Raw genomic sequence first — 25,400 nt, 5'->3', positions numbered from 1 at the left:
AGATGTGAACGTGTGCCTCCAGGTAAAACAGCACTTACGGGCTGCAGTTTTAAATGACATGTTGGAGCCTGACCAACGCATTCATTTCAGTTGTTAGAAATGGAAAACAGCAGCAGCTCTATGTGGGTGATCTTTTCTAAAGGAGTCACTGTAAAACCACTACAAGGTAAAAGTTATGTTAATATGTCTGTGACATTAGGTAAATAAGTCAAATAAAACATGTAATATCTTTTACAAGTTTCAAATATTTGTGTTTGATCTTGAACAGACAAAATATGTTCATGTGAGTGGCTGTCAGCTTAGCACTAATGCAGTACTAGAATCCCAGAGGGGTGCTAGACAAAATTAGCATCATCATGTTTTTTTCCTTTATTTATTTATTCATTTTTTTTGCATATTTTTACATTTATGCTCCCCCAAACTCAAGGCTGAGTTAATTGCAACTGTACACAGGGCAGCTTTAATTAAGTTAAGCCTACTTACATTCTCTGTAAAATTAGCAGAATTAACTGTTTTTAGATTTTTTATTCTAACCAGTTTAGGAACATGTAGTTTTTTGGGTTGGAACCCAAGGACAGAAATGGTAAAATACTAGTTATTCTCAGAGCAAACCAATTAGTTTTTTTGAGCCATGAATTTGACAAATAATCAATCAGTTTTTTTTTTTTAAAAAGGACATTTATGCTCCCCCAAACTCAAGGCTGAGCTCTGATTGTCATGGTTTGCCACTGCTTACAGTCCACTGTATTAGAAATGCCTACCTTGTTGACATGCTTGAAGAACTGTATAGTGTATAGTTAAAGACTAGTGATGTATCGACAGACTCAGCCAACTAATCATTTCAATTCTCAATAAAGAGTTCACGATTCAATACTCTCATAAGATTTCAAATAAAATTCTAATAAAGAAAAATGATGACTGTATCCATGTTCTTGCATAACTTACTAATCAACACATTGTTGTGGGTTGTTTATAGGTGCTGGTTCTTTGCAAACTTCCAACATACACATTGTCATATCTTTGTGCTGTAAAGTCACAACGCATTGTTACACCCTTATCAGAGCTACACTACAGCTCATCTTTATCCATAATTTGTATCAGTCATCTTCTAGTTCTTCATCTGAGTTCACACAGGCCACTGCTGGCTGGATATTTCTGGTTGACAGACCATTCTCAACCCTATCGACTTCTTGACACTTGACTACGGCACTACCACCACATGTTACAGATAGGCTATAGTCAGTACCGTAAACATACAAACCACACCTGGACACTCCCAATATAGTAAAAAGCCCAACATAGTAAAAAGCCAGGATATTCATTCTGTTTTTGACACCATTTCTAGAAAAATCGTCCAGTACAATCATGTGATAAGAACTAGCACTCAAGCAGCTATTATCCGACAAACCAAAACAGCACACTATATGAGTGAGTGAAGCGGCTAGTAAATGGACAGAAAATAAAACGCACTCCCGCACCCCTATTATATGACAATATTGGTTGTTTTTGAGCACATATTTCTGCCGGCAGAGGGAAGGGAGTATATCTAAACAAAATCTCTCCCCTGGAGCCATACTGATACAGCTAATAAATAGAGCTTTAGACACTTGTGTTTTAGATTTAGCACATTTTATTAGTGTAGTACTGCTCCTCCAAGTTTGTAACTGCATGAGTCCTCTGGTTAAAAACAAATGCTGTAACCCAAGTGGCTGAAGAAGCGATGTTTGATGTTGACAGATTTATGCAGTTTCAGTAAACCAGTTGGCTGTTTTGGGGGTTTGTGTTTAGAGGTTTGCAAAGTGCACGGTGTGTGTTTGTTTTCTAATGTAGGGTATGATTATGTGCAAATGTTTGTTTTTGTTCTCTCTCATCTTGTCACAGAGAGAGCTCTTGCTATTCTTAAAGGAAGAATCTCACATATCGGTGTTTCAGCCAGATCCTTACATATGCTAACATTGATCAAAGTGCTTCAGCAAAATGCCAGCAGGATGGTGGTCAATGCCGCAGAACAAGTGACTAAATCAATTCCCGTCCCTTTCCCCAAAATGTAAAAGCCCGCTTTCACCAAATCCCTGAGGAAGATGCTATATCCTTCAGTCGCTCATTGGATTTAACACAGAGCTCAGTCAATGCAGCTTCCTGCTCATGTGGATCTGATCGACTTCGCTTTACACGAGCACATTTTCAAGGGTGAATCATTCTCCTTCAGCCTGTATACGAAAAGAAACTTACAATGAGTTTGCGGTTGTGTAGCCTGGAAGACTTTGACACAAGCATTGCACATTATGTAACGTTTCATATTTTTGTGGTGGGAGGATTTGCAATGGCATCCTGGACCAGAAGAGCTTTTTATTTTGTTTCGTTTTTCTGTGTTCAAATGATAATGAATTCATTACCTTTCCCTAAATGCCAGAAAAATAATAAACAGTTTCAGTGCAAAAAGGAAAAGCCAAGGTATCATTTAATAGAGTTGCATAAGGGCAAAATTAGGTTTTCCTGCCTTTATAAAGAAGAAAGTTAATTTAACCATATGCTACTGGAAGAAAGCTGAGTGTTTTGCAGAAAATTTTACATAAAAGGATGTTTCATTTCAATATTCATACTAGGAAAGCCACAGCATGAACAAAGCAGGGCAAGATACTGCTTTGAGTGTCCATACCATTGGCTTAATTTATCAGGGTAAACCTCAAGGCCTTACCATCCAAACTAACCCACAGTATAAGTATATGTAAGCATGTTTTAAAGCACATTTCATAAAACACATCATGTATAGTACCATGCAAAAGACCGTTCATTTATTTAACTTCCAGATAAAACAGCCATTCAATTCAAATGAGTTGTTTAAATAATCAGCATAGGCACTTTTATACAGCTCCCTATTCTTTCTGGGAGACTTGCTTTCAGTTCATTAGAGAAATCTGCTGGGATATATTTCCACCAAAGTTCAGTCTTAGAAGTTAGTTGCATTTTCTGCTTCTCATGATCCAAGTAATCCCCAGCACATTTAGTGTTGTTGAGGTCTGGGCTCTGGGGTGGTCAGTCCATTGTTCTGAAAACACCAGCAGCTTCTTTGTTTAACTTGCAAATTTCTTCTTAATTTGAAAATGTTTCCTTCCTGACAGCTACACGTCTTTTGAGACTCATAGTGTTGTCTTCTCACAGTGGATGTGTGTTTATGAAGGCAAGTTACACATCCTCTGCAGAGAACACACTTCTGCATATGTTAATGCACAGTTACTGTTTATTTGCTGAATTTAGCATGAAATGAAAAAGTTACAGCACATTTTATAATTTTTCCAGTATGTTAAATTCAAAGACATAGAGAGTGTGCATTAAAAATGCAGAAACATGTCATATTTAAGTCTGTTCCTGGTAAAAGATGTATTGTTTCACAATAAAACCTATCATTTGACCATGGGTGTTCAAACTTTTGCATACAACTCTATCTATCAATATGTTTTGAACTGCATTTGGAAATTCATGTTTTTTCACTTCTTTTTCTTTGACTTTCCACTTCCTTATGCAAGTGGATTATTTTGTACCTAATGTCCCCAGAAATATCACTTGAAAAATAAGTAGAAGAAGAGTGATCACTCACTTTTGAGTGAGTTTCACTGTACATTCAACTGTTATACAATTTCTACATAATAATACTTATAAATGCGTATATAAATAACCAGCATGTTCCTGTTTGTAATTATATAAATTGCTTCATGTGTGATGATAAAAGTCTTTTTTGTTTTGTTTTTGTTTTGGGCAACACACAGTGAATAGAAAAGACTTGCCAAGCTGAGGAAAAAGACCACCAACATCAAAGAGAATGCCATGATTAATTCATGACAGTGTGGAGAGTTTAAACGTTGACATGCAGGCAGTGTCGGAGCGCCACATCACATTCAGCAAGAGAAGAGAATCCAAAAACACTGACTGTCTAACTCCATTTCTCAACAAAAACAGCCTGATACTGCAATTTACACACACACGCACCCAAACACACACATACGCACATGTGCTGTGGCTGACTAATTCAAAAGCTTGTCACAGCTTTGAAAATTAAACCTCAGCAGTGATTGATACTCCTCCACTAATAGTAAATCACGGTGACATCATCTTCTGCTCCTAAACATGTGGTTTCGCTGGGCAGCTATTTGCTGCCGCAATTACACGCAACACACAGTTTAAATGGCAGTAGGCATATCAGAGGAACGCCTAGCCCATAACCCTGCAGACTGCTGCTGATAACTGACCATTTAGAGCTCAAATGAACAGGAGACATACACTGTTTATGTCTGTTCTATGTGACTTCCACATTTTGTGTTTATATATTTAAACTCTCTTATCTTCTCTCAATGTGATTTTCACATTTTGCATTATTCATTTAACTAGTTTTACATATTTTTGATCTATGATTTTCTCCTTTTATACAACCCTTTCAGACTTTTTTTGTTATTAAAATTAATAATTCATTAAATACAAGCAACCAATATATTTCTGGTACAAACCAAATGCACAAATGAAAACAATGGATTGAGAACAATTTAGTCAAGAACTGAGTAAGTGAGCTCACCTCATAGGCATGGTTAACTGATAGAAAGAGACAGGGATGCGACTGGACTGTGCCAATGTCAGGGGCTGAGCCCATGGCCTATTTTACATGGTCACGTAGTTACACAACCTGTCCTCTAGATTCCAGAGCACCACCATAGACTGTAAAAAAATAATAATAAATGATTTGAGAGTTCAAACTAAAACAATGGCAATAACTTTATCTACAAAAATATTAATATATAGCAATATAAGGAAAAATGTAATAATATTATAATGATGAATCGAAATATATCTGTATCTGCTGGTACGCCCATATAATCCGAACACTCATATATATTACATTATATTGTCCTTCTCTGTCCCTTTCTGCCAGCTCTTATCTCCTCTGCTGTTTCTGCTGCTTGTAAGGTCAGTTCCTGTCCTCTCCAAGCTGCTTTTGTGTCAAGCTCCTCTACAGTTTCTTCTACCCATCATTGCTGCAACATTTAATTAACCACTTCAGAATGAAAACACCATTAGTCAAAAAGGAACTACAAGTATAATTACTACCTGGCCACAAATAAATATGTCTGTATGATCTGGTACCTGATTTCTCATCAGAACTCAAATGACAATATATTATTTTGTCCTGTTCCAAGTTCTCAAAACAGTGGAATAATGGAAATTACAAATGAGCCCATGCTGCTGTTTCTCATGCTGTTCTCTTTCTTTCCAGCACTCTTTGTGTCTTGAAAAAAAAGTCTAATATCTGTGTTTAAAAAATGACTCAGAACTGAAACTAGAAGAAAAGTGCACACTGTAGTAGAATGACACTTAGATAGCCTGGCTTATGAAGGCCAAAATAAGATAAAACTAAAAAGCTTCTTAATTCAAACATTCAGCTGCACCCTAAATGATGCAGCTATTAAATTTGGGTGCCTGCATTTTCTTGCACCATTTAAGGTGGAACAGAACATTTGAATAAGAAGCCAATGTCAGCTCCAACATAATAAGCTAGCAGCATAACCTAACTAGCTAGTATCTGCACCATCTTATGTCCAACAATAAGCTCAAGTTACGTTGCATTAACGTAACTGTGTAGTGACGTTATGAATAAAAGTATTAGCAGAAGTACTGTAAAATGGATAGTTCCGTTCCTAAAATCTGACTGGCTGAGCCACGTTCAAAGCCGTTGTAAAATACACTACATACACACACCCATGTCCACCTCACAACAACTGAATTCTGCAATACTGCGCCATGAAAAGTCCTTTTGCTGCTAATGGAATAATCTTTAACTCTAATGCTGCTCACCTGGAGCACCGAGTGTACTAATAAAGTAACAGCCTGTTTTTTTGTTTAATCTGATGGGCTGACAACTAATTTTCTTAACTAGAACCCGGCTGGTCAGCCAGCTAACAGGCTAAAGAAGTCTATCATTAATATCACAGGCTTGAATTAAAGTACTTACGATATGATTCACTGTAAAACTGCAACATACAAGTCTACATAGTGTTACTTGAATGGCCTACATGCTTCAAATGTCTGTGTTTCAGAAACAGTGTCACATCCAGGCAGAATCTCAAATGGCTCCATACTCCCTAAATAGTGTGCTATGTAACTTGTAAATTCAGCTTCTAAAGCCAAATTCTCCACTATTTGTCGAGTACATATGTGGCTAAACCCCAAATGACTACTTTTTAGTTATACTAAGCACTGTTGTGGTGCAAGAGCCAGTATTTAGATTCCTACGTAGTGCACTATGTAGACAGCAGGGAATTATTTGAGATCCAGCCCCAGCGTGGTAAGACGGGTTTGTGTTATATAAGACTCGCGGTTGTAGTTTGATGACTAAAAAGTATTTATAAACGAAGCATTTTGCATTCAACAGTGCTATGCTATGATATGTTCACTACTATATGACAAAAAAAGTTCAAACGATCATGCAGTGACAGCCGTATACAGTGATGGGCGACCGAACGGTCTTCTAGCTAAGTTACTCATTCAGCAGTTAATGGTTGCTTAGCGATGATAACATAACGTTACTCTAAAGAAACCTCATTTCTTGGCGATATACTTGTTTAAGTCGATTATTATTATTTTGTGAAACACTGTCATATTTTATGTGGGCCACGCCAGGCTTTTGCGTTAATTAACGTTTGAATGTTTTTTTTTTCTAGCATACACAAACGTTAACATTGGCTAGCCTAACATTAAACCCCACCGGGTGAGCAAATTAGCCTGTCTACCGTCAATGCTGCAAACGGTAGGTTACCTTACTGTTAGCTAACAACCTCTAACACAACGGTCTAATTTAATTAATGTTAGTCTAAACCATTAACTTGTCTAAATGTTGCTGGACTGTAAAACACCACATATGTAAAACGCCCAGGGAAAACATTTGTCTTACTTTTATGATTTCTTTTTTTTGTCGCCTCCCGAGCTCCAACGAAGCTCCCTAGCCATTTAAGAAGATTCAATTCCAAATGAGTCGACTCTTCCATTCTAACACGTCTGTGAGGCGGGGTCGAGTCTTGGCCAATGACTCTGAGAATCGAGACGCTTGGAGTCGACTCTTTTATTATGTATATGTGATTCTTATTTTAATAGTAGAAACTTTTAATCTTTTAATCAAAAAGATTTTAACTGTTAGAAAAACTTTCCCCTCAGTCTATTTCCCCTAACACGTCTGTGAGACGGTCGATTCTCTTTCTTTATTCTTTTTTATACTTTCAGCAGTGTAAGGACTATGGCGGAACAATGTAAACAATGTCTGTAATTCCTAAACAATTAATGCAATATTTTTTTTGTTAAACCCCTTGAATTAAAGCTGCAAGTCTACACTTCAATCACATCTTGACTGCTTTATTTCTATTGTGGTGGTGTACAGAGATAAATGAAAAAAAATCTTGTCACTATCCAAATACTTATGGGTCTTAATGTATCTAAGACTTTATAACATAGCAAAGGCAGTCAGAAAATACAAAGGAAAGATCAGTAAAATAAGCCAGTGATAAATTTTAAACATCTATCACAAAACTGTCAAAAAGATGTAGAGGACTACTGATTGTGTCAGGAATAAGTAGGATGTTGGATACGAGAACGTTGTTCCCTTTGAAAAATCCTTTTCAGTATAAATGCAAAGCAGAACTACAACTGTCAGAAACAGGTTAGTGGCTCTAACCTTGTCAATGAATAAAAAAAAAATCAAGTTATAGACAATGAACAAAATAACAGTGAAATCAATAGACAATTTATCTTTTAACAATGCAAATCTATAACAATGAAAACCTTTGCTGTAATAACAGCACATGTGTAGCCAGGCTGCAATAATGTATTGTGGCACAGTTAACTAACCTGAACTTTAGGGTACTTAGAAGCAAGTATCAGAAGTAGCCCCTTATTATCAATCCTGATGCAATTATTGGGTCAAATTTAGTCTTGAAACATTTACTAAAAGTCTATGGTCTCATTTTTCTAATTGATGTCTAAAGCGGTCTGTAATTTCACCTGGAACACTGCATTGCTGGGATTTGTATCATCATGTCTTGCTCTGTCCTTGTCCTTGTCTGTTTTAGCCTTGGTTATCTTGTTTCCCGGTGCCATGTGTTTTTGTTTATGTCTGCCATGTGCCTTTGTTTTCTTGAGCCATGTGCTTTTGTTGTTGTTTTGGACTGTGTCTCCTCCCTGACCCTGCCCCCTTGTCATCTGCTCCACTTGCCTGTAGTCTGTAGCCCTGCCGTCTCATTAGTCCCAGGTGTTTCTTGTTTCCCCTCGATGTATTTATACCCCTGTGTTTGCTCAATCCCTTTGTCTTGCATTGTCTATATTACCCAATAGCTGTTGCCTGTGTTCACTGGTCTTGTTAGGTATTGTTTCTAGTTTAGTTCTGTTTTGTTTCATCAGAGACTTGTCTGTTCTATGAACCTCTGTTACCCAGTTTCTGTTAAATCTGATTTAAATAAAAGCAACTCGCACTTGCATCCAACCTCATCACCTCCTATGTTATAGATTCATTCCCCTGAAAACTTTTTAAAGTCATCTGATCTACTTTTTTGTCACTTGAAATAGTAATCTATGTATTTATGCTAAGTTATACAAGAAAGGTTGTTAAAAATGATTACAGGGGGCAGTGTAGAGAGTGGTGCATTTGGTTTTGAGAGGAAAAAAAATAAAAATGAAGTCAAAATGTAAGACATTTGGGGTAAAATATGCATATTTTGATGATTCATAAATTATAAATTCTGTAATGCTTAGATGACAAATCAACTATGGGGGCTTTCTACCCCAGGTAGGTGCAGGTAGTTGGTGTAAGACGTCCTAGACAGGGAGCAGAAGGCATATTAGGCAAATTTAGCATATTGCCACAAGTAAACTATTAAGTTAGATTTCCATCTTAAAGACAAAAGATTGTTGACTGCAGTTCACTGAAGTTTTACCGAATAGCTAGCATTATCATTACATATAGCATATTGTCTTGCTGGAGAAAAGTTTAGAGGCAGAGTTAAATCCACACCTGTTCTGTCAGAATCTAATTATCATTTGCATTTACAATCAAATGTTAAATACTATTGCTTTGTTTAAATTATTATCATTGCAACAACAACAAATGTAATAATAATGATAATAATAATAATAATAATGTATCTCACTGTAATTTGGATAGCACCCAGAACAAATTATGGCTAGTATTAGGATTTTTCCAAAATGTCTGGAAAAAGCAAAGACTAGAAGTGATTCATAAATTGTACATTCTGTAAAGCTTAGATGACAAATCATCGGGGGGGGGCTTTCTATCCCACACTAACTTCTGTTGCCCATTTTAACACTTTTTTGTGTCATATTGTTTTCTGGTTTAACATGTTCTGTGGTAAAATAACCCAAATTGTGTCATCCATAACTGGGCACAGACATATTTCAACACATTTTGTATTAAAAGTGTGGGGGCAGTTAGTTGAGCATGAAAATCTCTAAAAGGGGCAACCTGCCCCACTATCAGGGTAAGAAATCCCTTTTAGAGATTTTTATGCTCAACTCATTCACAGATACAGTTTAGCTTTTCAGTAAATTGACAGTGTTCTCAGAGGTGGCATTTTCCCTTTCTGTTAGCTGCATGCTGCTCTTTATAGTAGTGTACAGTATAGTATCCTGTTCGCAAAACAATTACGTGTTCTGAAAACAATTACATCAGATAGTTACGTCCAGGGTTATGTCCTTCTGAAATGAATGTTTTTCTAGAACAGGGCATTTCACATCAAACCAATCTGAATGAACCTAAATGTTAATCTTTTAATTGTATAAAACTTTTGAAAAATTGTTGGACTTCCCCTACAAGTGTTATTTTGGAAGATTGGTACTTTACTTAAGTATTACTAAAATGCAACACTTGCACTCAATTTACATTTCCAAGAGAAAAATAAGTTTTACTCCTTACGTTTGCATTTAGACTCTCGATGTACGTTCATTTCTCTTTTTCCGTGTATAATAAATTATTAATTTTTAAAATTAAAACATCCAATATAATCCATTGTAGTGTAAAATGAAGCTGCCCACAAATTTGAAAATTCATTCTTACTCAAAGCCCAGCATTGCCTATTACTTGCCACACCAAACACCCCTGCATCACACACCAGCAAAAAAGAAAACTTTAATGTTTTCTGTTCAAGGGCCCATATCATGGAAAAATAATGGAAAATGTATTTCCTTACTTTATTGAAATATAATAGTTTAACATAGAAGCCCACACATTTGTACTTATAGTTATAAGGAGTATTTTAGTCCAGACTGCTTTTTGAATCAGACAGAATACAGGACAGCCAATCAGAACAGAGTTCAATTACTCAAATCGGTCTCAGTGGCACAGCAACAAACCAGACTGTTTATTTCTACAGGATAGAATGTTCAGAAAAATGACAAGTAAAATGAACGATAATGAAAGTGAAGAGAACATTCTACAGTCTTTCAACAATCAAACAGGGTATGGCACACCAACCAAAACGTTTGTGTTTGTTCATGTTTGTCCTGTCAGTCTACTCTGGCCTTTAGGGATTAAGAGAGGTTAGAAATAGAGTCAAATTGTGGATGTGCAGAAAACACACAAACACCATAAATGGATCTCAATGAAACCTTTTGAAGCATTCACATTTTATTTTCACACATTTGAGTAAGTTAAGATGTAGATGCTTTTGACTCGAGTATATTTTTGGCTTCATACTACCACTTTTAATTGTGCAGATGACTTTAACTCTGTACCCATACATTCATATAAGTACAGATTCTCTGAACTTTAACTGTGCACTATTCACTACTTTTAGGCAGTATGTGAGCAGTACACTGTTAGAAATAAAGATACTGCACAGGTACATTTCTTGTTCATCAAGGTACGAACAATGTAAGCGTACCCCCAAAGGTACATCAGAGGTTTTAAGGCCCAACTGTGTACATTAAATAAGTTTTTCCCAGGGGAAAAGTATGTATTTGTACCTTTTCATAACCTTCAACAACAGAAAAATAAAATAAAAAGCCTGGAGACGAGACGGGGCGTGTGGAGTCAACACAACTTAGAAAATATAATTTCAATGGATTATGGTACAATTATGTTCCCTGACTAAAGGTACTGAGATGTACCCTTGACGGTACAACCCCAGAGACAAGTGAGGTACCGCCTTAGTGGCAGTTTCGTAACTTTTTTCTGAGAGTGTATGTTGTAGGTGTTTTCAAACAGAGCCAGTGTTTTATAATCTATGCATAAGCTGTGCCATGATTAAAGAAAGAATTTTGTAAAAAAAAAAAAAATCCCTACATCAGTTTAGAAAGCAGGAATTGCTTGCACACACATTGAGAGAGAGAGAGAGAGAGAGAGAGAGAGAGAGAGAGTAATAGGGACAAAAGGACACGTCCTTGGATAAATAAGAGTTCTGCACTGGTTCACCCCATTCAGTTTGATAAGTTTAGAGGGAGAATGAAAAAGTAATTGATTTTCCCTCTGATCAGACAAGCACATTGCCCTGACCTCCATTGACACTTTCAGAAGCATTATGAAATCATTACTTTAAACAAACTGTTTGAAAACAAGCCATGAAATTAGCTCTAAATTCTGTTTGGCTGGAGTATAAATTAAATTTCCAACTTTTTTTTACTCAAAAAATAGCACTGTTTTGCATGGAGTCTTTTTTTACCCCTCTGTACGATCTGATCCCAAACTTTTTCTCTGGGAAGAGGTGAAGAAGAGGAGCAGACTGGCACTAAATGACTCACATTAGTGGCCTTGCCAGCAGACGATCTCTTTCTCAGCCTCTTCATTTGAGCCTCCCACTGCCGCACTTAGCCGCTTAACCAGCCGCCTCAGTCCAACTGCCCTCGGCTCAGCAGCAGCCTTCACCTGAGCCGCAGCTCCATTCAGCTTTCACTCAGGCTCAGCCTCATACGCTGAACAATTCAGTCTGGCCATTATAAAATGAAGGGAAAAAAGCCTTTCTTTTCTGACTGCCAGAGTTTCCAACCAATGGTTATGACTAATGAACAACTCTCTTAAGACCAGATTGTAGCTCCTCACATTGGAGTTTGTATGGCCACTCTGTGGCCTATAGGGCTGGTCATTACTCTGTTTTTTAAGGCCACATAGTGCGTCTGAGTACTTCTGTTAGATTCAGTAATGGCCATGGGGTTAACCTGGCACAAAAAAGGGCTGTCACAAATGGAAAGAAGAGTGAGGGATGAAGAGGTACAGAAGGAGAGGAAGAAGATAAGTGGAGTGAGCAGCAAGAGGAGACAAGTCAAAGAGAGAGAAGACGGAAGAGGACACTTTGAGCATGAAATCTTTGCTTTCGCTAGTTGTCATCATCAGAATGCTAAAGGACACATGATACACAGCTTGAGCTATTTTTTTCCTGTGTTGAAAGCAATAGTAATAGAAAAATCTGATTTACACAAATTTCCCTTTACATTCTATACAAATATAGTTGATCAGCCAGCATGTGTTTAGCATCTTTAGCTTTGCACTAAAGTAGATAGCAAATAATGAACACACTTAAAAAAGAAGGTTCTTCAAGGGTTTTTCAGTAAAGGCAATGGTTCTATTCAGATTTATAAATATAACATAGTTCATTTCATGCTTAAATGGTTCTTTGCATGGTGAAATTGTTCTTCATATTGATGGAGAATGTGCTGTGTATGGTATAGCATCTTTTTGAAAATGATCGAATGTAGCACCTAAAAGGGTTCTGCTATTATTACAACATCAAGTTTTTAACATTAGAAGAACACTTTTTGGTGCTATATAGAATTATTTTTGAAAAGGTTCTATATAGAACCCTACAACACATTCTCCAAGTCAACTTTCCAATGATGTAGCTAAGTCAACAAATATTTTCAGATTGTGATTGTGGATATACAAACAAAAAAAGTATGTTTCCAGCAAACTACTTATTTACTTTTACTTCAGTTATTTGTTTATTAGTTTATAAATTCTTGTATTCAAGTAAATTATCATTACAATAACTTTACTTAAGTAGGGATTTTCAATTCTCTTCCCATCCATGCATTTAAAAAGTAAGCCTGTAGCCCTACGCTAATTTTGGACAATTCTGTTTGTTTTTCTTTTTATTGGTGATTTTTATCTTCCTTGAGGTTAACCAGCTATCTGTTCATGTACTCTTATGGATACTCAAATATCAAAATTAGTCAGAATGCACATCCTAACTCTGCAGTCCACTTCGTAGTGTTTTCCAATCTAGGAGTCAGCCAAATGCATGATATTGCTGACCATATAACAAATATATGCTGACCATATAACAAAATAACAATTATAAATCCCTTTCATGCATTATGTTTTTCAAAATATCATAACAATTATAATTGTAAGTTCATATCATAATCAAAATGTAACCTTCCACATACATAAACACCATGCATGAAAGAGATAAGTCCTAAAATGTATGTTTGCAGACATCTGACAGTTCTTTACTTAAAGCTGAATGAAAAATAACAATAATAGACAAAAAGACATTTTCATATGTGGTGAACAGCATGTTTCAAGGAGAGGGCAAAAATGCTTTCAGTGTACACTTTAAGTGTAAGTTCATGTAAAGAAATCTTTTGCAATGCAATTTTGGAGCATTTCTGTTGGTTCATTCATCTTGAAATTTTCACACAATGTAAAGACCATCTGATTTGAAATTATCTAGAAAACTAAAATTAGCAAAGAATAGATACACTTGTTTTTTTGTTTTTAGATGGCAACAATATGTGAACACTTTTTAGAGCAGTTTAGAGCACTGCTGCTGTCATCATCCATGTTCTTGCTTGCACCTTCACTCATGCAGCCACTCTCTCTTTTAGTTTATTACTCACAACCAACAATATCATTGGTGTAGGAGATTTTAGGGGAAACATCCTTTCAAAAATGTTATCAATAATACATGTATTTCGTTTTTCAACAACCATAACCTCCCAAAACTGTCTCACGAACTGCCAGGTTGAGAACCACGCACATAAACCATCACACATGTGCCTCTGTTCACTAAAAACAGACCTACTTATGTGTTTCAGCAGAGTTGGGAAGGAATTGAATACATGTAATGGTGTTACGTAATCAGGATATGTAAAAAAGGTAACTGTATTCCGTTATAAAAATAGAACGACTTACATACAGACACCATCTTTATGTAATGCAATTCATTTATTGCTCCAGATTTGACCGTTCCGCTGAATGTGAAATCAATGTTTGTGTGAGACACAGTATCAGCTGCTTATGCTCCTACCTCTGCAGTTCTGCACGACACTCTCAGTGAAAAGATAATACATGATTTGTTTATTTTTTGTTTTCCCAGCTACACATGCCTTTAAATTACTCCACAAAAAATATTACATGACATATTTAAAATGTACAAATACATGGCACACATGAAGTGTAGCGTATTAATGTCAATTATAATGTATCAATTCGTTTTACTGAACAGTGCATTTACCTGGTTACCTTCTGTTCAGCTAGTTATCATGTTGAAACTGATTTTTTCTTGTCTTTATTTACTTCTATGAGTGTAAAAAGACAAACAATTCAAAAGTTAAGGGGAAGCAAATGCACTACTTTAATATCATAATCCTTTGGATTAGATTACAGATTACATCATTTAACAGGTAATCTGTTATCAGTAAATAACTCTACCAAACCTACACTCAAGTCACTCAAAATCATTCTTTACCTGAATTCAATTGAATTATGAACAGCATTTCCACATATTTTATTTCAAAATAAGGCAATTTTTTTGATCCAGCATAATTTACATAAATTGACTAAATTTATTATAAAAATTTGGTTCCTGGCCGGGCGACCAGGATCGTTTCTGTGTGGAGTTTGCATGTTCTCCCCGTGTCTGCGTGGGTTTCCTCCGGGTACTCCGGTTTCCTCCCACAGTCCAAAAACATGCAGTTAAGATAATTGGACACGCTAAATTGCCCCTAGGTGTGAGTGTGTGTGTGAATGTATATGTCTGTCTGTCTGCCCTGCGATGGACTGGCGACCTGTCCAGGGTGTATCCTGCCTTCCACCCGATGACAGCTGGGATAGGCTCCAGCACCCCACCGCGACCCAGAAGGATAAGCGGTTTAGATGATGTATGTACGTATGTATTATAAAAATCATAATTTCCAACTCAACGTCATTTAACTTGATTTATTGGTGTTGATTTAACTTCTGTTGTCCAACTTCTTGTCCAAGTTGATTTTAAAAGTGGTCACTGTATGACTGTGTCCAGCCATTTTAGATCTGCACTCAGAAACAGAGACTGTGACAACACCACCAACAACGAAGATGGACGTGACTCCAATATAGAATTTAAGAATTTAAGCATACACCCAAACGAGAATAGCCTAGGAGGAAAAACAGCACAGAGACAGAAAATTAAACAAGGGAAAAGATGAACTTAATATGCAAATAGATGGAGCCAGGAGCCAATAAAATCTTTAAATATAAGAATCTTCAAAAAAAAGATCCCCTAACTAATAGTTGAGTAATGTGGGATATATCCTATATTATCTACAATAGATTCAATTTATTTGGGTGTACAACTCATGATTCCAGGTGGAAATCCTATGAGAAACACAATTCACTCTCTTTTATTTGACTTTTTTACTTTAGCTATTTCAATGTTTGGGATATTTCTGTTTTTTCAACATTAATACTTTAAATATATTTAAAAACAATTCATATCAGTTTGATTTGTTTTCTTACATACTCAAGAGTCAGTTGGCAGGAGTCGTTAACTGCTGGTCTGGGGTCCAGCTGCAGACCCATCAAAGCCTTTCAGTGGACCAAATCAAGCAAACCAAACAAAAATTCTGTAGTAAAGTTGATGATCCTGAAATTTGTGTGTGCTGCCACACTCACAGCACCCCAACTACCTGTGTCCCTGTCAACGGCCATACAACTTTAAAATGGTAATTGCATTATAAAGGTATGTCCAAAACAAAATAATGTATCATATTTGATGTGTTTTATTTAATTTCATTTGTTTAGTTTACTAGTTATTTTAGTTCATTTATTTAGTTGCCTGGACTATTTATTAATGGTTAAGCATTTAAAGGTAAACATCCATTCATTCACGCAAGTTTAAGTTGAATACCCCTGGCAAGTGGCAATCTGTAAAAATGGAAAAAATATTAATTAATTTATTTATTGTAACATTTTAACATCACTGCATGGCAAAGATCCTGTACAGTTACAGGTAAGAATCTGTAGAGTAAATGAAGAAAAGCAGAGCGACTTTGGATTTTGCTTCTGTCAGAAAAAAAGGTGCTGTGCAGGTCCATTTTTCATTCAAGGTATTATCAATGTAAATGTACCCTCAAAGGTACAACAATGTTTTAAGGTCAAACTGTGTGGGTAAGGTACACTTTGTACCTTTTCATAAACTAAAGTTTTAACACAGAACAATAAAATAAAAAAGCCTGGAGATGAGACGGGGTGTGTGGAGTCAATACACCTTGCAATAAAATAAATTATCGAATAATTATGTTCCCTGACTAAAGGGACTGTGCACATACCCTTGAGGGTACCACCCCAGTGACAGTTTTGTACCTTTTGTCTGATATTGTACATGGTTTACATGTCTAAGGAGGAATGTTTCTGCTTTCAAGAAGGAAAAGTAATTCTTCTCGACTCTAAAGGGTTTCCTAAATCCTAACACAAAATTGGCTACTAACATGTCAAGTGATGTTTTCATCACAATTTGGGGAACTGTCTCACTCAGGGATGTGAGGACAAAATACAGCGGAAGGGAAAGGACATTCAACCCTGCAGCTCTCTCATATTTAATCCTTTTAAGAGTGCCATGAAGGAATTTGAGTTCGCGATTCGAGGAAGTTTACCACTAAGCAACTGTCACACACTCCCATCACAACTTACATAATTCGTTAAATGCTATAGTTATGTAATTGTTATGCTCATATAGGCCTTCAGACTGCACCCAGAACTCGAAATAACCCCATACAGCACTGTGCAAAAGTCAGAGACTACATTTATTACATTTCCAGTAAAAACAGCTATTAAGTATAATTTACTCAATCTTCAGGAGGTTTTTCTGTGGAGAACTGATATGAGATTATGCACTTTCACAATGAAGGGGAAAGTCAAAGGAATTTTTTTGTCCTTTGACTTCACTTTTTCTTTTGAGTCCAGTTTTGAAAACACACTATCCCAGTGGTCATTGGGCGGAAGGCAGGATACACCCTCGACAGGTCACCAGTCCATCACAGGGCAGACACACAGACATATACATTTACACACACATCCACACCTAGGGGCAATTTAGCATGTCCAACTGGCCTGGCTGCATGTCTTTGGACTGTAGGAGGAAAACGAAACACCCGGAGGAAACACAGACACAGGGAGAACATGCAAACTCCACACAGAAAGAACCTGGGTCGCCCAGCCGGGGAACCAAACCGAACCCAGGCCCTTCTTGCTGTGAGGCAAGAGCGCCACCCACTGCGCCACCATGCCACCCCCCAGTTTTAAAAACAGCACTTTCAACTTTGAGAGAGAGGAAAAAATCAAGCTCCACTCTTGTTTCAGATCTGAAAAAAATCTGCCCACCCTTTCACTGTGAGAAAACAACTCAATACTATGAGTCTGAAAGGACGTGTAACTGTTATGAAGCTGTTACTGAGAAAAGGAAATAGTAATAAAAAGGCAAACAATCAAACAAAGAAGCTGCTGCTGTTCTCAGATTGGACTGGTGACCCCAGAGTCCAAACCTCAGCATCACTGAATGTGTTTGGGATTTCTTGGATTGTGAGAAGCAGAAAATGCAACTTCTACTGACCTGAAATTTGGAGAAAATATTCCTGCAGATTTACTTGAAAAACTGAACGCAAGTCTCCTGAAAAGAGTGGAAGCTGTAATAACGGTAAATTCTGGACACAGAAAATACTTAACAATCTGATATAATCTTTTGTTGTTGAGGATTCTATGTAATTTCTGTTAAATATATTTTTTACTTTTTTCCTGATGCTGGAATGTAAATAATCTGTACTACTGACTGTTTTGACTGCAAATTACATACATGAAGGGTGGTCTCTGACTTGTGCACAAAATTGTATTTCAAATATATTTCAGGAAAATGGTTATGGCCAGCATCCCAGTTACCCCACCAGGCACTTTTTTAAATTATGAGTGAATAACTCCAGTGAACTCTGTTCACTTTTATATTTTATAGGAAGTGGAAGGGTGAGTTTGAAGGTGAACTACAGACACACATGACTTTAGTAATTATTTAGTGCATCACAGCACGGTCAGACAAGGTTGCACGTGAACTAAGTGCACACATGCCGTGTTGTATAGCGAAAGCATGAGCAAAAGAACACTGCTTGGGTGACATGGATTGAATGGTGTGGGACACATTTGCATGAGATAGAAGTTTTCATGCAATCTGAAGCCTTTTTTTTCTACAGTACAGTTCAGTGCAGCAGGCCTTGGGACAGGTTAGGCAATGAAACATTTGCTATGAGTTCTGGCACTGCAGAGTCACTTCTGCATAAGTGTTCTTGCATTGACAAGCAGAGGTCCATGCAATCATTTATGGGCCCTAGCAAAGCCAGTTGAACATAAGGTGGTATTTGTGTGATTTCCGTGCATATATGTCTGCCTAGCATTGTGCATTTATCAATCCCTCCTACACCTTGACATTTCACACAATAGTAGAGCCTCCAGCATGAATGCTGAGCATCAGCCCGATGGCATCAGTGAGATGACTCAGAGGAAGGCTCTGATAAATATCAATGTGCTTCGCAGCTCTGCAATATCAGTACAGTGCACAGACCGGGTGGCCCAGGCACACGTTCCAGCTCTGCCCCTCCGGTTTCAATATGAGACCTCCTGCCTACATTAGCTGGCAGTGTATTCTAATATGATACACACTCACTTTATCTACCATGCTGCTTTGTATGCAGAGTGGCTACATTAAAGGCAAACAAAGGAGCGGCATCATCTCTATTATTAAGTGGGAAGCCACCCCAAACACGCACACATTTTGCTGGATCAGCCATTTCTTTGTGAATTATATTCCCTTTGAGTGGGAAAAAAGTTGAATCATCTCTCAATAATTTCACAATGATTATTTACTGTATCACAGCATTGTGACACAAGGTTGTATGTAAAATCAGACTTTTTGGACTGCACTTTTCTATTGTGCCATAGAAGAAGTACATTTAGTTCCCTCAAGAAGCAAATGACAATGTATTTTGCTTGTTCAATTACTGTTGTTATGTCTCAAACAAGCTAATACTCTTAAGACATGCCACTCCATTAGCGTTTTACATTAACCAAAATTATTATGCATCATATTCAGCTGTCTGTCATTTCACTGACCAAATAAGAAGGCTGCATGATGTGATCTTTTAAGATTTTTGAATTATGAATAATGAATCAATCACATAGATTAAAATTCTGATAGAAAGACGGTTACCATGGATGAGATGAATGAACTAGAAAAAGGAAGTTTGTAAACAAACTTTAAGCATCTAATAACACTTCAAAAGTTGCAGTTGTAGAACACTGTTTATTGTTTTCAGTAACTTAATTAGGTTTTTATAGTAATTCCAGGGTGTTGCTACAAGTTTGCTATGGTATTCCAGCTGGTTTTTAGGGCATTGCTTGGTGGTGGTTAGGTGATTGCTAATGTGTAGCTAGGCCATTGCTATGGTATCACAGGTGGTTGTTAAGATGTTTTGTGGCCATTGCAACAGTATCCTGCATGGTTGTTAAGGTGTTGCTAGGCCATTTCCATGGTATCCCAGGTGGTTGCTAAGGTGTTGCTAGGCCATTGCTATGACACCACCTTTCAAACCAACTTAAGAGGGAGATAAGTAGACCTGAGGATTGTTTTTGTAGTGTAGGTTTAAGCCAGCAATGTCCAGTCTTCTCCACAAAGGACCGGTGTGGCTGCAGGTTTTCGTTCCAACAAAGCAGGACTGCACATCATCAGTTGTTTGAAGGCTGAGCAATTGATTAAACAAGTGGAATCAGGTGTGCTCCTACACATTTGGAATGAAAACTTGCAGCCACACTGGCCCTTTGTGGACAAGATTGGACACCCCTGGTTTAAGGTAATTGGTGAGGCATGTTGTTAAGAAATCGGACCTATCTGTGAGTCATGGGAGCATAGCTGCATCAATATCTATATAAGGGGCCTAATAAAGAATTTAGGGAGGCTGGTCACTGCAGCCCCTCTGTGGCCCATGAGCCCCATTGCATTTCCTCTGTAAATGTTATATAATGTAATACCTGCTTAATGCTTTACACTAAACTAGGGAGGTCAAGCTCATTTTAAGTAACAAGCCAAATATCACCTACTAAATAGATTAGACAGTCAGACTAAAGTTAGTTGGTGGCATGGTAGACGCTGACACTGTTTGCTAGATGAATTTTCACCTCATACACGAGGTCTTTTAACAGACTTCATGGAATGCAAAGCAGTGCATTGCACACATACAAGTGCATTTATTTTCAAAATAGCATGTTTTAATCTTAAACAAGCACACAGTACTGTTTAATCTAGCCTATCATCAATGTCAGCAGCTAAGCGAAGAAAAGCTAGTAAGATGTCCATGACATTGTACTGAAAGGTTATTTATCATTAGACATTCTATTAAAATGGAATCTAGCGAACTCAGTAACTAAGCTTAAGTTTATGTACATTACAGTTCTTACTACAGGTTTGTTCTGAGAAGATTTGCCAGAGTTTTTTCATTCACTTGTCAGAAGATTTAGCAATGATTGGTAAGCAGTGACTGGGTGTGCGCTGTTTCAGTCATTATTTTGCAAGGATAAAAACAGCCCACAAGATGATTTTAATTTAGAACATGGATTCTAAATTCAACTGGCAGGCCAGATACAAAGCATAATCTGGCCAGTCCCGGATTGTTTGACACCACATGTTTGACACCCTTTTAAGTGGTTCTGCCTCTGAGTCTGTTTGTGCCTGTTGGTCAGTGGTCTGGGCAAGCAACCTGAACTAAATCAAAACATGCTGGGTCAAATGCTAGCTCTTTCTGGTCATGAAGTGGCTGCTATTCTGTTCACTTTTTTATTTTTCATTGAACTACTGCTATAATTTCTCATTTTGCCAATGTCATGAGGACCTTGAAAAGAAGGTTTGTTGTTTAGGTCTTTATTATAGATGCTTTGTATATGCCCAAGGACAAATGAGTGTGCACTCAAGAAAGAATAGTTCTGCTGGATTCTACTGTTCATTAAATACACAAAACTCTCTAGTAGATCTTTACTGATTTCAAAACGATTATTTAGTGTATTATAGCATGAAGCACAGCACGAGACATGGCTACATATAATGTCTCTGCACTTCTGTGATCTGTGATTGAAAACCCATTCCATAGTCTCCATATAGTACCTCAATATTCTGGACTTCTTGGACTCCTGGATTATAACTAGTGTTGAAGTGCCACATTATTTAAAAATAGAGAATAAATTCAGATGAAAATAAATAAATAAATGCCATATATTTTATGCCAGTGGAGGGGAACTCAGGGCCAAAGTCCAACACAGTTTGTTGATTTCCCTGAGATACCACACCAACTAACCCCAACCTGAGTTGAATTAGATGTTTTTGAGCAGGAAAATCACCAAACTGTGCAGGAATCTGACCCTCAAAGACTGATGTTCCCCATTTTTGCTGTATGCTTAACTATATTCTCTAATGCATAAAAGAATAAAAGAACAACGATGACATCAGAAGATATGATATGAGAGAATATCAGTAATGTATATTGCACTGCTGCAATGCCTACAGCATAATGGGAGTAAAATGTTCTAGTTATCATCATATTGTCTGCATTGTATGCATCATTGTGAGACTTTGTGACTTATAACTTGGTTTTAAATCAGGCTGTAGATTATGTAGCAGTATTAAACTGCAACATAATTTACAAAATGTCAACCTAAGGGGCAAATTCTGGTAAAAATAATAGTATTTTCTAAATGCAATACTAGCCAGGCTTCGTGCTGCAAAGAGAGAAGAGGTTAGCAGAGAATATCAAGAAGGAGTTCTTCAAGCCTTCTTTAAAAAAGTCTATGGTTCCTTATAGAACCATGAAAACCCAAAGAACTTATCAAATATTTAAACAATTCTTTGCAGTTCTGAAATGGTTCGTTGTGGCATTGTAATCATGCTACAGATGTCTCTACAGGGCTATCTCTATGATGGAGAATGTGTGGTGTATATGTATGTATATACAATTTACTCAGCAAACAGGTGAGTGAATGTGCACTGGGTGCCTTGTAGTAGGCTAGCGATAGTAAGATGAGTTAACTATAAAATTACTCAGTTATAATCATTTGTCATGCTAACAAATTACTTTTTACAGTTGAATACATCCATGTGTTGTAAGTTACATTAAACAGTGCTGCCTGGCTAGTTTTCTAATCATTAGACTCATGTATAAGCTGTAGTGGTGACAGTCTAAATGAATAACTTCTATGGCCTCTCTACACAAACTGTTTTTCTTAAAGTTAACGCTGAGAACTGAAAAAGTGATGCGTTATCTGATGTGCATGAAGATCCTGTGATTGCATCAGCTCTGAAGGATTTAATATCAGCCGAATAGACAAATGCCCTTAAAACTCTTTATTTTTCTCATTTGCTGTGACAGTGACTATACCTGTGCTTTTATTGACTGTAATTTTGACTGTACTTACTCATGTTTGTCTGCATCACAGAGGAATGTAAGCTACATCATGATATTTGTTAAAAACTAATAATTCATTGATTACAGAAAGTGATGTATTTCATTTGCTTGATTCAAATATGCCATTTGCAACTGAATGAATAAAAAATGTTATGTGGTCCATTTTTGGCTTTGTAGACAAGCATCAGGGTTTTAAATCTGTTGCGTGCAGCTATAGGAAGCCAGTGAAGGGAGCGCAGCAGTGGAGTGGCATGAGTGAACTTAGGAAGATTGAAGACAAGCCATGCTGCTGCATTCTGGATGTATTTCATGGTAAAATTTGGACAGTTTAATCATGTATAGAAAAAAAACAATGCATCACTTTTTGATGCAATTTTAATACAGCAATGCTGTTTTATTTAGTTATTTTCCGCGTAGTGTGCCACCCTAATAAGATCTATGGGACTAACCTGGCCATCCTATTCTAAAAGTTCTAAACCTGGCCCATTGATCTGAGAACGTCAGCAGCTTCTTTGTTTGGTCTGCAAATTTTCTTTGTTTTTTGTCTCTTCTCTTTTCTCAGTAAGGGCTTCTTGACAGCTACACATCCTTTCAGACCCTTAGTGTTGAGTTGTCTTCTCACAGTGGAAGCATGGACAGAAACACTTGTGGATGTTTTCAGATCTGAAGCAACAGTGAAGCTTGATTTTCTCCTCTCTCTCAAAGATGAAAGCTTAAGTGCTGTTTATCTGATCAATTTCTCTAGATCTTTAATATACGGCTAATAAACTACTATGTTTTTACTTATATTCCTTTGACCTTCTCCTTCCTCAAGCAACTGTATTACCTTATGTCTAATCTTCTTAGAAATCTCTCTTAGAAAAGTGAATTTCATGCCTTTAATGGCCATTTGACCAGACATAAACTCAATGAAAAGTGGTCTCCAACTTTTTGCACAGTGCTGTATAAAATTGTTTTTGCTAAGAGTGTAGGATGTACTGCATTGCTACCATGCCTTCAATATACAGGGAACAAAATGTTCTAGCTACCATCATATTGTCTACTTTTTATGCATCATCATAACATATAACATTTGACAGCTTGTGACCTTTGTGAAACAGGGCATATTTTAAAGTGCCATGACTCATAAGCTAGTACCGCATACAGCATTGTAAGATATGAAGGGCAAAGGGGCAGGGGCGCAGGGCCCAGTACAGTCTGGTTGGTGCAGTCTGCATGCACATGCTGCGAAAGGTTGATGCGGTACGGTAATAACACCACATAGGATGGCCCTTATGTAGAGATGCAAAGCTGAGTGCAGTGTGTGTGTGTGTGTGCGTGAGGGGGAGAAGTGGAGAGGGGGAAGATGGAAGCTTCTCTGCAGGAGATGAAGCAGTCCTCCCACTGTAACCTTGAAACACAGAGCACGGCTGAGTCAGTCTGCACACTCCAACCTGCCACAGCCACAAATCAAATTATTGTGCCGGGGGGCTGACAGTGAGATTGTCTCTCTTCTCTCTCTCTTTATTGCCAAGAGCTAACTCCCAATAGGTTATAATGACAGCAAATTAAGGTGGAGGCACAGAGAACGAATGTTGAGGGAAAAAAAGCATATTTATCTCCCCTATCTTTTCTCTTCCACACACACCTCCTCTAGGTTTTCATACAATTCCCCATATCAGGCATGTATTCAGGTTAATAAAGAAGCACTGGCTTTTATAGATCCCCCACAGATAAGATATGTTTATGTTTATATGTGTCTTACCACGCTTCTCTTGCAGATGTGTGATTCCATCGGATAAGGCAGTGAGAGACTGTCATATTTATCAGTGGAGGAGTGTAGCACACCTATCTCTGCATCCCTTCACACGTGCTGCGGTAGAGCACGTCTGGAGCCACCGCTGTGTGAACTTGTGAGAAATCTAATTTTCTGCATTTTAGAGTTGCATGGGGAAAATGGAGTTGATAAACAGCTTCCCGAAGGCTAAAAAAAATACATTAAAGTCAACCAAGCTGAAATGCTGCTCTTGACAGGGCCTCAGATACAGCATTCCCAGCACTGGGCAAACTTTAGCCTCCAGAATGACCTCACATGTGACCTGTGCTTCAGTGTGAAGAGTGGTTTGCTGCTAAGACTACAGAAAGCTTGGTACGGGTTCAGTACATTCCTCCATGTTCACCGTGAGAACAACCAGCATCACAAATATGTTGCTACACAGTTCCTAATGAGTTCTTTAGCTAAGGCAATAGTTTTATATGGAACCATGAGAACTCAAAGAAGAACTGAAATGTTTAACTTGTTCTTTGCAGTTCTTTTAATATTGTTAATGAATTTTAAGTAGAACAAGTGCCTCCACTAAGTTATAATGGTCAGTTATTATGTTATTTATTGCACTGATTATTATTATTATTATTATTATTATTGTTATTATTATCTCCATGGTGAATCTCTTGTACAGTATTCTGTAGCCACTCTCTGCAGGTACACTTGTTTTGTTTTGTTTTTTAATCACACACATTTTCATCAAAATATATTCTACCAACAGTATTTAAGAAAAAAACATAGTCCAACTGAGGAACCTCCAAAACTGGTAGAAATAGCATTTTATGGCTACTGTGAAAAAGGTTAAAAAATCGTTTTTAAGTGGTTCTATATACAACAGTCATGTAATCTTTTCATGGTACTATATAGA

The sequence above is a fragment of the Colossoma macropomum genome, unplaced genomic scaffold, assembly GCF_904425465.1.
Source record: "Colossoma macropomum unplaced genomic scaffold, Colossoma_macropomum, whole genome shotgun sequence".
Taxonomy (NCBI): Eukaryota; Metazoa; Chordata; class Actinopteri; order Characiformes; family Serrasalmidae; genus Colossoma; species Colossoma macropomum.
The sequence above is the reverse complement of the archived record's forward strand: the minus strand, read 5'-3'. Positions refer to the sequence as shown.